Source organism: Nicotiana sylvestris, chromosome 12, assembly GCF_000393655.2.
Source record: "Nicotiana sylvestris chromosome 12, ASM39365v2, whole genome shotgun sequence".
NCBI classification, from domain to species: Eukaryota; Viridiplantae; Streptophyta; class Magnoliopsida; order Solanales; family Solanaceae; genus Nicotiana; species Nicotiana sylvestris.
Window position 1 is genome coordinate 37,599,743 of NC_091068.1, and position 17,006 is coordinate 37,616,748.

A 17,006-nucleotide genomic window follows, 5' to 3' on the forward strand; every position below is an offset into this window, starting at 1 on the left:
CGATTCGGGATTAAAATTGGTGACTTGGGACACCCTAAATCTCCCAAGTGGCGACTCTGAAATAAATAAATAAATCCCGTTTCGATTGTCCTTTAATTGGAAAAACTCCATGCACCCTCTCGGGGGCGGAAAAAGGAGGTGTGACAGCTCTGGCGACTCTGCTGGGGAAGAATAACCCAGAACCACTGGTTCAGGGTTCAAGAATTCGAGCTTAAATTAATTGTTATAGTTGGCTTTATTTATTATCTGATTTTTACATGTTTATGCTTAATATGCTAAATGATGCTTTTACCGCTTTAATATTATCTGAATTGTGTATAAAACTGCTACGAAACTCTTCTTCTTTCTGAGTCTTCTAAATTTATGGTGTACACGTGCGCGTGACCCACCTTTCTGTTAGAAGTCATACCAAATAAGACGAAGTTGGGACAAGTAACTAGGCCGGGCAGACTTTCGTGCTCCCGGTACGTTGCCCCCACTTCGGCTCAAGCTGTCCACTTGGGTAAGCCAGGGTTAGAACAATATGCCTCAAGTTTTTCACTTAGAATAACTCAGCTTCATGCCGGATCCGTAGTAGGAACGTTTGTTTGCATCACGTGCATTTGACTTTGGAGGCTCAACACAGGGGTTGGGTCTGTCTAGGACATGTGTACCAAAAAATAAAAATGACCATCCTGATGCATCTTACTTGCTGCTACTTGCACATTTATTTGATTCGGACTTGTGTGTTGACTGACTTTTGAATATCAGGAATAATATTTTAAAATTGAAAAAAAAATAGCGGTTAGGGAATTGACTGTTTATTTTTGAAAAAAAAAACCAATGCCCAAATACTGTCAAAACTCTGCCGAAATTTTGAGAAAATGAAAAAAAAATGTTATATTAGTTTGTTTTATTAAAAGCAAAGAAAAAATAGAAAGAAAAAAAAATCGTTGTTCTGTCTTATTTTTCAAAATATATATATATATATATATATATATATATATATATATATATATATAAAGGAAAATAGTTTGTCTTCCCCTGAAAATGACAATAAAAAAGAGTCTTACTTTTAAAATAGTTTTTTTTTATTCGTTTCTGAAAAATTCAAAATGAAAATGAAAAGAGTCGTGCTTTGAAAGTGGTTTTGTTATTTGTTGCTGAAAAAGAAAAAAATCCTGTTTTAAAATAGTTCGGTTAGTTGACCCGAACTACGCGGGTTTGATTCTCACCAGATGTGAGATACGTAGGCAACCCTCATCGGGTCCAACCCCCTTTTTGCTAAAATAGCCAAAAACCAATAAAAAATAAAAAATAAAAACGTGTCAAAATTTTAATCTTGTCATAAATAAGTCGGGTGGTATCCAACCTCCCCTTTTGCTAAAAATAAATAAATAATAATAATAAAAAAAAATATGTCAAATTTTAATTTTTTCATAAATAAGTCAGGTGATGCTGTTTTGTCAAAAATAGCCGAATGTTCCCGAAAGGGACGCCGGAAGGCTGACTTTGCATAAACAACCACCTTTTGGGTCATTTTTAAGATTTGGTCAAGTTGACCCACGCAGCCTTAAAAATCTTCGTCCCCGAGGCGCTGAAGGGCCGTGTTTGCAACACCCGGTTTTTATTGTAATTTGAAAAAAACAAAGAGTCAACGGTCAGGTGAATACCGTTCGGATTTTTTTTTTGTCAAAAATAAGCCAAGCCAGCTTCGGCCGCGTCTTAAACCGTTCTTGCCGAAATAGCCTTAGAGTATCTTTCAGTTGTCGAAAGACTATTTTCGTAAAAGAACGGACAAGTTTGTAAAGAGTCATAAAATAATCCTCCCCGGCCTCAAAATTCATGTGAAATTGGGAAGGGGCCACATTTGCAAAAATAGTCGTTTGGTTGCATTTGTCAAACGGGGAAAGGAAGCTGGCCTTTTTGTTTTGAGGTTATAAATCTTTTGACTAGAATATGTGGGTTGTTTGATTTTTGAGTTTGTTGGCCATCTTTCAACCTTTGAAACCCAGTTTGTTTTATTTTGAAAATTGAGAAAGAAAAGAAATGTCTCATTGTTGTTACCTTTCATTTGGTCTGAACTACGCAAGGTCTGATTCATGCGGGGTCATGATACGTAGGCAATCTCCATAAGATTCGACCACAACAAAAAATAAAAAAAATGAAAAAAATCGAAAAAAAAAGAAAAGAAAAAATGAAGAAAAAAAAATCGAAAAAAAGAAAGGAAAAAAAAATGAAAAAAAGAGAGGAAAAGATGTTGTTAATAATGGGGACCGACTGAGTCCATTCTAACCTGTTTTGTTTTGAATCGCAAAGAAAGAAGGTGGTTAGTTTGTGGTAAGCCTGAAATACAATACCCAGAAGCACACTTTGCGGGGATCAGGCCTGATAGCAGAAGCACTCAAATCCTATTGGGGACTTGTTGACTAAGGTTGATGATATTAAAGTTGGTAATGGTCTAGGCAATACTGATGCGAAGTTCAGTGGCTAAGATGCCAATTTCGATAAAGTGGGAGGACGCTCCGTTCCTTGGTTAGCAAAAGAGAAGCTGGTGGTGTCTTATTTTGTTGTCATTTTTGTTGTCCGGATTATTCTTAGGGTTGTAATCCGAATATTGTCTTGTGTCAAACCTTCTTATCTTTCCAGTTTGTCATATCAGTTTGTTTAAGTTTTGTCAAGGATGTGTTAGGATTTTATTCTAGTTGTTTTGTTTGTTTTATTATTCAAACCATTTCGCCGGTAGTCTAATACAAAAGCCGGTCTTTTATTGTTTCCAGTCATCTTTTTGTTTAGTCCTTTTATCATTTTTGTTCAGCGCCGATTCTCGTGACATGACATGCTTTGGGCCTAATCTTAAAAGTTAATCATAAAACCCTGGGAAGGTAATCAAAGCATTAAAAGGAAATAAGAACGGTTTGAGATTATATGGAGCCCGAGTCATGTGGAACTGGGGCAAGTAAAGCACAAAGAAAACCGTTTAAAAGCAAGATTCGCCAAATTGGCATGAGGGTCGTTCATGAGAGTGAGAGTGTCGCCCAACGGTGCTTTAGAAATGACAAATGAAAAAGCAAGTGTTTAACATAATTGTCAAGTCCAGCACCATCGGAAGAGACTATAAATCTATGATCAATTGTGTTGTTTGCACTTGGCATGTTTTGAAGACTGGAATGACGAAGGCATTTTGTTCTGCTACCTAAACACTTTATCCTTCGTTACCCCTTTTGAGCCTTATTTATTTTCTTTCATACCCCTCGTTCGGAATCAATAGCAACGACTAGGAAATACCAGCCTGGAAGGTAAAAAAAAAATCAACAAAAAACGAAAAAAGAAAAAGAAAAATGATAAAAAAAAACAAAAGAAAGTCAAATGAAAACGAGGAATTGGGAACTACGTTTGACCTGATTCCTCAAAGAGGATACGTAGGCGCTTCACGGCTCGGTCATATGGTGCATAATGACCACAATGGTCATAGTGTGCCTGGTGTAATAAAAATTTTTAAAAATAAATAAATAAAATTTTAATTATAAATAAATAATCCCCAAGCAAGAAACTGGGGCAAGGGGTGCGCTTGTGGTAAGCAAAATTGGTTCCGAAGGTTGTAATTTTGAACCCCAAATTGATTTGTTGTTTGAGCCTTTAATACCCTTTCTTTCTAGCCTGTCCAAAAACCCACATTACGGTCCAAAGAAAGACCTTCTGACCAGTCTGCAAAAGATGCCAAGTCAGACAAATGAGAGTTTTACCGGCGAACATAACATTCTGTTCCACAGCAGAAAGGACTCTAATCTCCAGCAGAGAGAGTCATACCGGCAACACTCCAAATCCCCAGCTGGAAAGTGATACAAATGAGAGAGTCTTATCGGTGAAAATCTTCACGGACACCATAAGGCGATGAAAGCTGAGAGAAAAACCAAAATGAGAGAGACTTGATGGTGAAAACCTTTTGGGCACTACAAGTCGAATAAGATTGGGAATCAGATGGGGAATTGCCAATTGAAGGTCTTGAAAGATGATTGACGACAGAGGATAGGCCACATGTGCATGTCATGACTATTAGAGTCGGTATCTGCGTTTGATAGGTTTTTATTTATAGTTTCTTTTGTTATAGAGTCATCTTTTTCCGTTGTCTTTTATTCTGTTCCCTTTTATCTTTTCCTTTCATAGAAAATTCCCCAGTAGAGTCTGTCTGGTCAGAACAAGTGGGAAATGACTTCAAAATAGGCCATCAGCTTTCCAATTATGCAAGACGAGATCTGACTAGTACATCCAAGTGGTATAGTCATCAAGGAACAAGCGCGAGGCCAGTGTCAAGAAAGATATCCCCAGCAAAAGGGAATTGACAAAAGGATCGACGAGTGTCAAGAGAGATATCCTTGCCGAAATCAAAGGTTATTAAACCTCAAGGCCAAGGCCCTGGACAAATCAGGGAGAGCAATGAGCATGATTTGGGAAATTCATGCGAGACTAAAAGGTCAGGGAAATGCCAGTTTCCGAGCTGTGCCACAAAAGAAGAGGGATATCCCCAACAGAAAGGGATCATTCCCAGCAAATAATATCATCCCCAACAAGTTGTGGAACGCAGAGTAATGAAGGAGAAAGGGAAAGCCATCCCAAGTAGGAGTATCACAACCAACCACCACATTTAATTTGAAACAGGTAATGGAAATGGCATTGATGTCAGAAATGCATGCCACAAGAAAGATTGTCAAACTGGGGCAGAAAATTTTCTTTTCAGTTAGAAAATTTTCTGGAAAATCAGGTACCCATTTGGGGAAGAATAAAGATAGCACCAAGGAAGTGGTCTTTGAACCAGGGTTGCCCCAACATAATAAATTTCCAATGGAGGAAGTTGATCCCCAGCAGACAGAACCAAGGAGATGAAATTGGTGTTTAGAAAAAGCAAAAGCCATTATCATCCCCAGCAGCTTCCAGAAGAATGAAGCATCAATTTGAATGGATAAAATTCCCCAACAGCATTATCCTCAACAACGTTATCCCAAGAAGATAACACTTTTATCCCCAGCAGTGTTGAGAGAATTTAAAATAAAAACAAAACAAAACAAAAAAAAAACAAAAAAATAAAAGAAAAACAAAAACAAAAAAAAACAAAAAAAAACAAAAAAAAATAGTCGGGAGATTTGAAGGAGGGGAAGAAAGGAGACTCCCACAGTGGTATTATCCCCAGCAAGCAAGAACAAAGCAGCGCAAAGGAAAAAGAAAAGAAAAGAAGAAATTGCAAAGGTAAGTTTCTCAAATCATTGATCTTTACATTTTTCTCCTAGGATAAAAAGTCCTAGTCTGATGAATTTCCCTCCCGATACAATCTTGGTCCGATGAAATTTTTCGCCCAAGATAAGGTATCAAATCTTAGTCCGATGAATCTTTCTCCTAAGATAAGAAATCTTAGTCCAATGAAATTTTCTCCTAAGATAACAAATCTTAGTCCGATGAATATTTCTCCTAAGATCATAACAAAATGGACCTAGTCTGACGATTTATCTCCTAGAGTCACAATCTTGGTCCGATGAAATTTTTCTCCCAAGATAAGGTATGAAATCCTAGTCCGATGAAATTTTCTCCTAAGATACCAAATCTTAGTCCGATGAATCTTTCTCCTAAGATAGAAACCTTGGTCCGATGAAATTTTTCTCCCAAAATAATATATCAAATCTTAGTCCGATGAAATTTTCTCCTAAGATACCAAATCTTAGTCCGATGAATCTTTCTCCTAAGATAGAAATCTTAGTCCGATGAAATTTTCTCCTAAGATGTCAAATCTTAGTCCGATGAATCTTTCTCCTAAGATCACAACAAAATGGACCTAGTCTGACGATTTATCTCCTAGAGTCAAAATCTTGGTCTGATGAAATTTTTCTCCCAAAATAATATAATAAAATCTTAGTCGGATGAATCTTCTCCTAGGATCAAAATCTAGTCTAATGAATTTTCTCCTAGGATAATTTGAAAAAAAGAAAAAGTTTGAATTTGAAAAAAAAAGGTTGTTGAAATCAGGAGCCCCCCTGAAGAATAGAATGGCGATTTATTGATGGAAGTCAGGAGCCCCCATGAAGAATAGAATGGCGATTTATTAATTGAAGTCAGGAGCCCCCCTGAAGAATAGAATGGCGATTTATTGATTGAAGTCAGGAGCCCTCCTGAAGAATAGAATGGCGATGTATTGGTTGAAGTCAGGAGCCCACTTGAAGAATAGAATGGCGATGTATTAGTTGAAGTCAGGAGCCCCGCCTGAAGAGAGGAAAGGCGTTTTTAAAGTTGTTAAAGTCAGGAGCCCACCTGAAGAATAGAATGGCGATTTATTGGTTGAAGTAAGGAGCCCCCCTGAAGAACAGATTGGCGATTTATTGGTTGAAGTCAGGAGCCCGCCTGAAGAAAGGAAAGGCGTTTTTAAAAAAGGGTTGTTGAAATCTCGCCATCCAAAGAAAGGAATGGCATTTTTTGAAAAGTTGTTGAAGTGAGGAGCCCCCCTGAAGAATAGAATGGCTATTTATTGATTGAAGTCAGGAGCCCCCCTGAAGAATAGAATGACAATGTATTGGTTGAAATCAGGAGCCCCCCTGAAGAATAGAATGGCAATGTATTGGTTGAAGTCAGGAGCCCAGCCTGAAGAGAGGAAAGACGTTTTTAAAGTTGTTGAAGTCAGGAGCCCACCTGAAGAACATAATGGCGATTTATCGTTTGAAGTCAGGAGCCCCCCTGAAGAATAGAATGGCGATGTATTGGTTGAAGTCAGGAGCCCGCCTGAAGAAAGGAAAGGCGTTTTTAAAAAAGGGTAGTTGAAATCTCGCCATCCAAAGAAAGGAATGGCATTTTTTGAAAAGTTGTTGAAGTCAGGTGCCCCCCTGAAGAATAGAATAGCGATTTATCGGTTGAAGTCAGGAGCCCCCCTGAAGAATAGAATGGCGATTTATCGGTTGAAGTCAGGAGGCCCCCTGTAGAATAGAATGGCGATTTATTGATTGAAGTCAGGAGCCCCCCTGAAGAATAGAATGGCGATGTATTGGTTGAAGTCAGGAGCCCCCCTGAAGAATAGAATGGCAATGTATTGGTTGAAGTCAGGAGCCTCGCCTGAAGAGAGGAAAGGCGTTTTTAAAGTTGTTTAAGTCAGGAGCCCACCTGAAGAACAGAATGGCGATTTATCGGTTGAAGTCAGGAGCCCCCCTGAAGAATAGAATGACGATGTATTGGTTGAAGTCAGGAGCCCGCCTGAAGAAAGGAAAGGCGTTTTTAAAAAAGGGTTGTTGAAATCTCGCCATCCAAAGAAAGGAATGACATTTTTTGAAAAGTTATTGAAGTCAGGAGCCCCTTGAAGAATAGAATGGCTATTTATCGGTTGAAGTCAGGAGCACCCCTAAAGAATAGAATGGCGATTTATCGGTTGAAGTCAGGAGCCCCCCTGAAGAATAGAATGGCGATGTATTGGTTGAAGTCAAGAGCCCGCCTGAAGAATAGAATGGCGATTTATCGGTTGAAGTCAGGAGCCTCCCTGAAGAATAGAATGGCGATGTATTGGTTAAAGTCAGGAGCCCTCCTGAAGAACAGAATGGCGATGTATTGGTTGAAGTCAGGAGTCCCCCTGAAGAACAGAATGGCGATTTTTTGGTTGAAGACAGGAGCCCGCCTGAAGAGAGGAAAGACATTTTATTTTAGAAGTTGTTGTTGAAGTCAGGATCCCGCCTGAAGAGAGGAATGGCGATTATTTTCAAAGTTGTTGTTGAAATCAGGAGCCCGCCTAAAGAGAGGAAAGGTATTTTATATTAGAAGTTGTTGTTGAAGTCAGGAGCCCGCCTGAAGAGAGGAATGGCGTTTATTTTTAAAGTTGTTGAAGTTGGGAGCCCGCCCATAGAACAGAGGCATACATTTAAGTCTTTACATTTCAAGCATTGAAGTTGGGAGCCCCCCCAGATAACAAAGGCATACATTTCAGTCTTTACATTTCAAGCATTGAAGTTGGAAGCCCGCCCAGATCACAGAGGCATACATTTCAATCTTTACATTTCAAGCGTTGAAGTTGGGAGCCCGCCCATATAACAGAGGCATACATTTCAGTCTTTACATTTCAAGCGTTGAAGTTGGGAGCCCGCCCAGATTACAGAGGCATACATTTCAGTCTTTAATTTTCAAGTATTGAAGTTGGGAGCCCGCCCATACAACAGAGGCATACATTTTAAGATCAAGTCAGAGGACAATAAAACAGAGGGTTACAACAGGAATCCCTAGCAGGAAACAATAAAAATCCCCAACACTGGGAAGCAGAAGGTTGCAATAAGAGGTCCCAGCACAAACTCAAGTGCATGTGTCAAAAAGAAGAAAAGCAACGGAAAAAATGCAAACAGACAAGAAAGCAAGGCAACAAGAACAAATTGCAGTCTAGCCTAGCTTCTTGTTTTCTTTTAAGCACGGTGTAACAAGGAGATCGGTAAGCAGTGGTAATAGCATGCAACAACAGTAACATTGCAGTCCCACGGTAGTCCCAGCTACCAAAACTTCCCGAACTACATTGACCTGATTCCTGTTTAGCCCAGGATATGTAGGAAACCTTTGAAGCAAAGGTTCGGTCAAATCTTTTTCAAAAAATGCTTCACACGGAGTACTCGGATGGGCAAAAAATCGCTCGCTTTATCTTTGCACGAAAACCCTTCGTGTCTTCGGGCAAAGAGGGGCAGCTGTAAGCACGTGATTTTTGCCCAATATGAGAATTACTCCCAAAAAATTCAAAAATAAAATGATTTTTCTTTGGTGTGCAATTTTGTGATATTTTGAATAATTATTTGTATTTGTGTCTGTGCATGTTTATTTGTTAAATTATTAAAAATACAAAAATATGTCACATTTCGCATGTAGGAATACAATTGTTAGTAACTAAGTTTGTTTGACAAAAAAATTAAAAATTACAAAAATAGGCATCGTTTGAATTTTTAGCATTTAATATCCAAATATACAATTTTATGCTTAATTATTACTTAATTGTGCGTTAATTGTTATTGAGAGTTAATTTGCGCTTTTATAACTTAATTTAGTTCTTAATAATAAGTTAAGTATTTTTATAATTTAGTTTTAGAGAAATAAAAGAAGAAAAGAGAGCGAAAATATAAAGAAAGTCGGAATTGGGCCTCTTCTTCGATTTCAAGCCACAGGCCCAAAAAATGGCCCAATCTTCCCAAACGACCCAGTCCATTTCGAACTGGGTCGACCCAGTCCATAACCCAACATCCTATTATCTTACATTTTACAAAAACAAAACAACAAAAAAGAAGAAAAAACCCTAAAAACTAAGAAGTCATCCGCCCCCATCTCCTATCTTCTTCTTCTTCCTCAAGCTTCACCAAGCTCCATCAATGGCTGCCCTCGACCCCACTCCCTCACGTCCAAACGCCATTAACAAACAGCTCGTCACACTCACACACACATACACAACAAAACACACACGCACACATGCAACAGCCCGTCCATGGCTACTGCTTCTCCTTCTTCCTCATCCTCATCTTCTTGAAGGAGTAACATCACAGCCAGTCCAATGGATGCTTCGTTTTCTTTTGAACGAGCCAGCTTGCTCCGTCGACACAGCCGGACAACCACCAGTCTTTCGTCGACGTTCAGCTCCACATTCGACGACCAACATCTCCGTCGCGGCTGCTGTTCCTTCTCCTCCGAGTTGCTGCTTCTCCGCCATGGACGAGCACGCACAGGTGCGTCGACCAGCTGCTTCTGTTTCGCGAGCTGCTGCCTCACTTCGTCTTCTTCAAGCTTGAGCATCGCCATGGCTACTGTCGCCGCTGCACCAACAAGTTTCTGCTGCTCGTCGCGGCAGTCCTTTCCTCCTTCCAGTTGGTTCATCTTCCCTTCGTCTTCTTCGTTTTGGGAAAGGTCGAGTTTCTTTCGTTGAGTCGAAGCCCGGACGAATTTGTTTACAATCGTTGTTCGTCGTTTCATTTCTGGTTAGTTGGTTTTCTAAGTTTTATTTTTGTCCATATTTTTTTTTGATATTTTTCGGATCCAAAATCATTAAATGATTCGATTCTTGTTTTGTTTGTTCGTCGTTGAAATAATTTCCTAGTTTGTTCATATGTTTTGTCGATTAAATTTTCAGATTCAAATGGAACTTTGATTAATTCATTTTTCAGTTTTTTTCATGTTTGTTTTATCGTTCTTGTTTATTGTTTAGTTAAAAGGTTGTTAGTTTAATATTGGTTAAATACAAATTGAAGTCTAATTAATTTGTTTCATGTGTTCTATAAATTGTTAATATTGTTAAGTTCAAGTTTAAATTCATAATTGTTAAGTTTTGTTTTGTTATTTGCCTAAAATAACTTAGTTGTAATAGGGAAGTATGTTGTTAATCATTTGAATCCGTCGTTTTTATTTTTAGATTTAATTCATGTTCATATTATGTTTGGTTGATCTTGAATCCGAAACTTGTATAGTTTGATTTCTTGTTTATCATTTATGATTATTTCTTGAATTTGTTTAATAATCTTGTTTACGTTTAATATAGGAATTGTTTGTTGTAATTTTGTTAGAGTTGATTTTAAGTTCAATATTATTGAATTTAGAAATCTGAATATACTTGTTTGTTATTGTTGTTGTTGAATCTGAAAATAGGTTTGATTGTTGCTAAAAATATTGTTCAATCAAATTTTAGTTGTTCTTTGTTGTGCAATTTGTGTTCATGTGATTTGTTGTTGAAATGTTGAAGAAATCATGTTCATGAGATTTGTTGTTTGAATTTATGTAGAAATTGGTCATATTGACTATATTTTGGTTGAGTTTGATTAATTGATTTGTTATAGCTGATGGGGTAATTTGGTAAATTTGTAGTACGTTCAGGGGTAGTTTGGTAATTTCAGTAAGGTCGGAGGGGTAGTTTAGGAATTGTACATTTTGTAATTTTTTATGTGAAGCATGGGGGACAAAATGAAATGGGGTGGGTTGTGATATAGTTATTTAATATAAAGGGGGGACAAGACAAATTTTAGTGTGGGGGAATCTTGTATTTGTTTATGTTAGGCATGGGGGACAAAATATAATGGGGTGGTGTGATATATTTATTTAATGTAATGGGGATGAGTGGGAAGATAATGGGTTTGGTAGAGAAAATGGGTTGATTTTAATTGATTAAAAGATTTATGGGATGAGATATATATAGAAGTCTTGAAATCAGATTGAGGATAGAGAAAAAGACACACAAATAAGAGGAACAAATCTGAATATAGAGAAGAACAGAGAATAATAAGAGAGAGAATTAAAAACACAAACAGAAAAAAAAAGAGTTGAATATTTAAGAGAGAGAAAAATTACGAAAAATATTCAAACTTTCAAAAATATTTCTGCTTTCTTTCATTGTTTGAAATTAGCATTAATTGTTGTTGTGTCATCAAAGCTGGAAGCTTTTGTTTTTTGGGATTACTGCTTTACTGGTTTGCAAACTCTTTTCCTGGGTTGTTACTATTGCTGAGCTGTACTGTTATTACTGTTGCTGATTCTCATCTTCATCTTCTTTTGCTTCCAATATAAGGTACACAACTGACACGCTGGTTATTATAATCCGAATATGAAGCATGAATACGAAAAATGAAGAGTTGAAATTCTAAATTTACTTTAATTATATTCTGAATTTTATTTGTATGTATAATTTATTTAGTTTGCAAAAAATCAGAATCGTGTAGCTATTTAATACATATAGTGGAACATCCGACGATAGCTTAACGATTGAATTATCTATATATTGCCTAAAAATAAATAAATGGTGTAGTAACTCCGTCAAGTAAAACGAATAGGCCATTTAGTAGGAACTTGGTAAAAATATTGTTTAGTTAAATAATATTGGTTAATTTCAGCATGTAAATGGTCTAGGATTAAAATTAGATTGCTAAGTTTTTTTTAATTTGACAAACTGAGAGCATGCCTAGTATAATGTAACTAGGTAATAACATGTGAATAAGACGGCCCAGGTCTAATTTTATGTCATACACGTTGGGCCTGGGCCTGCAGTGGCAACAGACTGTCATGTTTGCATTATTTTCAGATTTTATGAATCATATTCAAAATTCATCTATAATAACTCAAGCATGCAAATAAATTAAGATATTTTCTCTTTTATTTTGTAGAGACAAATTTCAATAGAAAAATGTAGGCATTTTAGGATTGTCCTTTTAAAAATAAAATGAGACGAGCCTCACTTAATAAAATGTATAGATTGCGGGGCCCTCATAAAATGTTTAATTAAAATTAATTAGATTTTGGGATGAGCCGTTTAGCAAAATTCCACGGCCTTACCCATAAATAATAATACGCTAATTGCTTTAGACGCGCATTTTAATAAGCTCACATTCTTAAACACGGGTGCGCATTTATGCGACCCAAATCCAAATCCCAAAACATTGAATAAAAATACGTTCCGGATCGCGGGTGCATTTTATGTGACGCAATCCAAAGACATGTTTTTAAACGATGTTCACATTTTTTTAAAAAAAATATATAATGATAAAAGCGGTAAAAAGATAAAATTTGCACATAAGTTCATATTTGTATAAAATCAAATAATCAAGCCGAATATAACAGTTGAGCGACCGTGCTAGAACCACGGAACTCAGGAATGCCTAACACCTTCTCCCGGGTTAATAAAATTCCTTATCCGGATTTCTGGTTCGCAGACTGTAATACGGAGTCATTCTTTTCCTCGATTCAGGATTAAAATTGGTGACTTGGGACACCCTAAATCTCCCAAGTGGCGACTCTGAAATAAATAAATAAATCCCATTTCGATTGTCCTTTAATTGGAAAAACTCCATGCACCCTCTCGGGGGCGGAAAAAGGAGGTGTGACAACCCTCGAAGTCATTCTAGAACCGTTAATTGTGTCTAGGTGCATTGCACGCAATATGATATTTTTGTTGTTAAATGCCCTAACGCTAACGTGATGGCCTCATTTTGTTATATTCATAGCAAAAGGGTGGTTGGTTTGTGTTTTTTAAAGTGGTAACTCTTCTGTACAACACAAAGTCAAAAGGCAATGGCAGACAACAACAAAACTGAGTTGGTTGATACCGGTGCCCGAAAGCAGTTGGTTGAATAGGACAATGGGTTGGTTGAAGAGGTAGAGATGTTAAGACAACACATGGCGGACATGTATCAGGCTTGGATGACTGGGAAGGCACCACCCCCGCCACCACCTAGCTTCCTAGATGCTGCCCTTACCCAAACTCTGGACACAATGCCAGATGATCCTCCATACTCTCCAGATCTACCCGCTTATCACAACTTTCTCAACCACCCTAGTAGCTCCATCACTCGTCCTCCAACTATCTTTACCCAAAAGTGTCTTCCTGTCATATCCACTATTCCCAACAATGAATATTCTCTCAAAGCTCATGACCAAAACTACCCCGTAGAGGTTGCCTACAAGGTTCCTGACTCATACAAGAAGAGCCCTCGGGATAAGCTTCATGTTGAAAATGAAAGGTTCACAGGAAGAGAAGGGAAAGAAGGGATACCCAGGAGGCTGAAAGGCATAGAAAAATCCTTGAAGAACAAACAAGGAAGGGAAGACCAGGGTAGCATAGCTTACAAAGAACTGTCTGTGTCCCTGGACTTTCGCCTGCCCGCGGGGTTCAAAGTGCCAAAATTTAACTTGTATGATGGGTGTGGAGATCCGGTAGCCCACCTGAGGGTCTATTGCAGTGAAATGAGAAGCGTTGGAGAGAAAGATGTCCTGTTGAGGGCATATTTCAGTAAGAGCCTAACTGGGGCAGCTTTGGACTGGCATATTCGTCAAGATGTTGGTAAGTGGCCTACATTGGGAGACATGGCTCAAGATTTTGTTCGATACTTTTAGTACAGATCAGGCGTTACCCCAGACCGCTCCTCCCTATCTAGAATGGAAAAGAAGTCGTAGGAAAGCTTTAGAGAGTTTGGTCTCAGTTGGAGGGAACAGGCTTCTCGAGTCAATACCCCGATTGGTGAAGAAGAAATGGTTGAGCTTTTCCTACGAGCCCAAGGGCCCACCTACTTCAGTCATTTGATCCCGGCCTTGGGAAAGCCTTTCAAAGATGTGTTAAAAACGGGGGAGCTAGTAGAAAAGGGAATCAAGTCAGGCAAAATCATGAGTTGTTCGAAAGACATTCAGAACATCCCAGTAAGCTTGGGTGGAAGAAAGAGAAACAGAAAAGATGATCCGATGGGCTTTCCCGAGCAACACTTCCTGCCTCGACATCGTCCCCATGGATATCCTGATGCACCTGGTGATCATCCCTTATGCCACTTCTCTCCACGGAACTCCCAAAATTGTACATCACTCTCTCAGTACCCAGCTCCACAAAATGCCTATCCACCCCCACGAGCCTATCGAAAACCCCCTGGATCAGGTTTCCGGCCCAATCAAGCATTTAAGAATGAGAGGTTGCTGAAAAAAGAAAAGGCTTTCACCCCATTGGGAGTGTCATACGCCAGTTTGTTCCAAAAGTTGAAACAATTGGACATGTTGAAGCCGATCCAGATAAAAATGCTGAACCCCCTGTCAAAGAAGTTTGATTTTTCTTAAAGGTGCGTATATTACTCAGATGCCCCGGGGCATGACATAGAGAAGTGTTGGAATCTGAAGAATGCGATTCAGAAGCTTATTGATGCAGGCGACATTATCGTGCAAAATCTAGATGCAGCAGACACCAGCCAAAGTCCATCGCCTGTGCATAATGAGACGCATATGGTGGGTATGATTTATTTTGAAAAGGAATGTGAGAATTCTTCTGGGAGCCTAGAAGGCTCACATGCTACTAAGCTTTCAGCGCTGTCAGAGGTTGATCTTAAGAACGAGCCGGCGGAAGGAACCCAAAAGCAATTTGTTAAGAACAATGTGATGAAGACGTGTGAAGTTCCTAGTATTGTTGATGCAGAAGTCAGTGGCTAAGATGTTGAGTTTGAGGATTGGAAAGATACTCTTTTCTTGGTGAGCCAGGAAGGAGCTTTGGTGGCTTAGTTTATTGCCATTTCTGTTGTCCGGGTTATTTCAGGGTTGTAATTCGGATATTGTCTTGTGACTCAAACCCTTCTATCCTTTTATTTTATCTAGTTCCTTTAGTCGTAATATCTCATTTAGTGCTGTCTAGGTTTGTTCCAGGGTTGTATCCCAGTTTGTTTTACTTGTTTTGTTATTCGAACCATTTCACCGTCTGTCTAATGCAATGTCCTGTATTTTGTTATTTCCAGTCGTTTCCTTTGTTTAGTTCTTTTCTATCCTTCCATTTTGTCTTTTGTCTAATGCTAGTTCTAGTGACATGACATGCATGCAAAATTCTAGGCCTGGTCTTAAAGTCAGTTTAGTTATGAAGCAATGGAACAATTTTGAAGATGATAGGGACATTTTAGGGAAATAAGTAAAGGCATTTTGAGATCACTTCCAGCCCGAATTGTGTGAAACTGGGGCAGGTATAACCTAAAGAAAACCCTACTAAAATGCATCATGTCGCATCGGATTGAAGCTAAAGGCAAGTTTGCCCAAATTGACAGGAGTCGTTCGTGGTAATGAGGGTGAGAGTGTTGTCCAGTGGTGCTTTATATTTAACAGATGTAGAAGGCGAATGTGTAGATATGGTTATCAAGTCTGGTACAATCAAAAGATGTTACGATTGTTTTCCTTGGTTTGTTTAATTGTGTTGTTTGTACTTGGCATGTTTTGAAGATTGGAATGACGAAGGCATTTTGTTTTGCTATCTAAACACCTTATCCTTCGTTACCCCTTTGAGCCTCATTTATTTTCTTTCATACCCCTCTTTCGGAATCAGTAGCAAAGATCAGAAACACAAGCGTGAAAGATAAGTAAAGGAAAAGGAGAAAAGAATAGAACGAAAAGGGAGAGAAGAAAAATGAAAATTGAACAAAAAAAAAAGAAGAGAAAAGAAGAAAAAAAAAAGAGGAAAAAGAAGAAAAAAACAACAAAACAACAAAAAAAAAGAAAAAGGAAGAAAGAAAAGAAAAGAAAAGAGAAAGAGAAAAGAAAAATCACAACAACAGAGCAATTCCTATGTCATGAACTACGTTCGACCTGATTCCTTTTAAGGATACGTAGGCAGCCTCACGGTTCGGTCCCATCAAAATAAAAATCCAAAAGTCCCCAAGCAAAGAAACTGGGGCAGAAGTTGTGTTTGCTGTAAGAAATCTGATTCCAAAAGTTGTAATTTTAAACTCATGTCGAACTGTTTTAAGCCTTTGATACCCTTTCTTTCTAACCCCATCCAAAATCCCACATTACAGTCCAAATAAAGACCTTCTGATAAGTCTTTGAGAGATGTCAAGTCGAGCAAATAGAGGTGATTCATATCAGGGTAACACTCTGGTCCAAGCAAGAAAAGTAATGAAAATAAGAGAGTCTTATCAGTGAAAACCCTCACAGGCAACGTAAGGCTATGGGAGTTGAGAGAAATAAAAATGAGAGAGTCTTATTGGTGAAAACCTTCACGGGCACCTTGAGGCGACGAAAGTTGATAGAAAGAATCAAATGAGAGAGGATTGATGGTGAAAACCCTTTGGGCACTACAAGTCAAATAAGGATTGTAAATCAGATTGGATAATCGGAGCATTGAATCCCAGTTTCACGACTTAGAGGGTACAACAATAGTTGAACATCAGACTTGCTTGACAGAATAGGCCAAAGGTGCATGTCATGGTCGTTAGAGTTGGTATCCAATCTGATAGGTTTCTCATTTGTAGTTTTCTTGTTAGGAATCATCTCTTTCCCTTGTCCTTTACTCTGTTTCTTTTGTCGTGTTTACATCCTTTTTCTGAGTCTGTTTGGTCCAAACAAGTGAGAAATGACTTCAAAATTTTTCACTAGCTTTCCAAGTGCACAAAATGAGATCTGGCTAGCACATCAAAGCATCATAAGTCAGTAAAGAACAACAAACGCACTGAACTGGTAACAATCAACTTGCTTTGGGATCCTTGTGAAATACAAAGCTTTGGTACATATCAATCCACAGACAATGCAACAAATAGAGTGTGTTAGGTGAACGG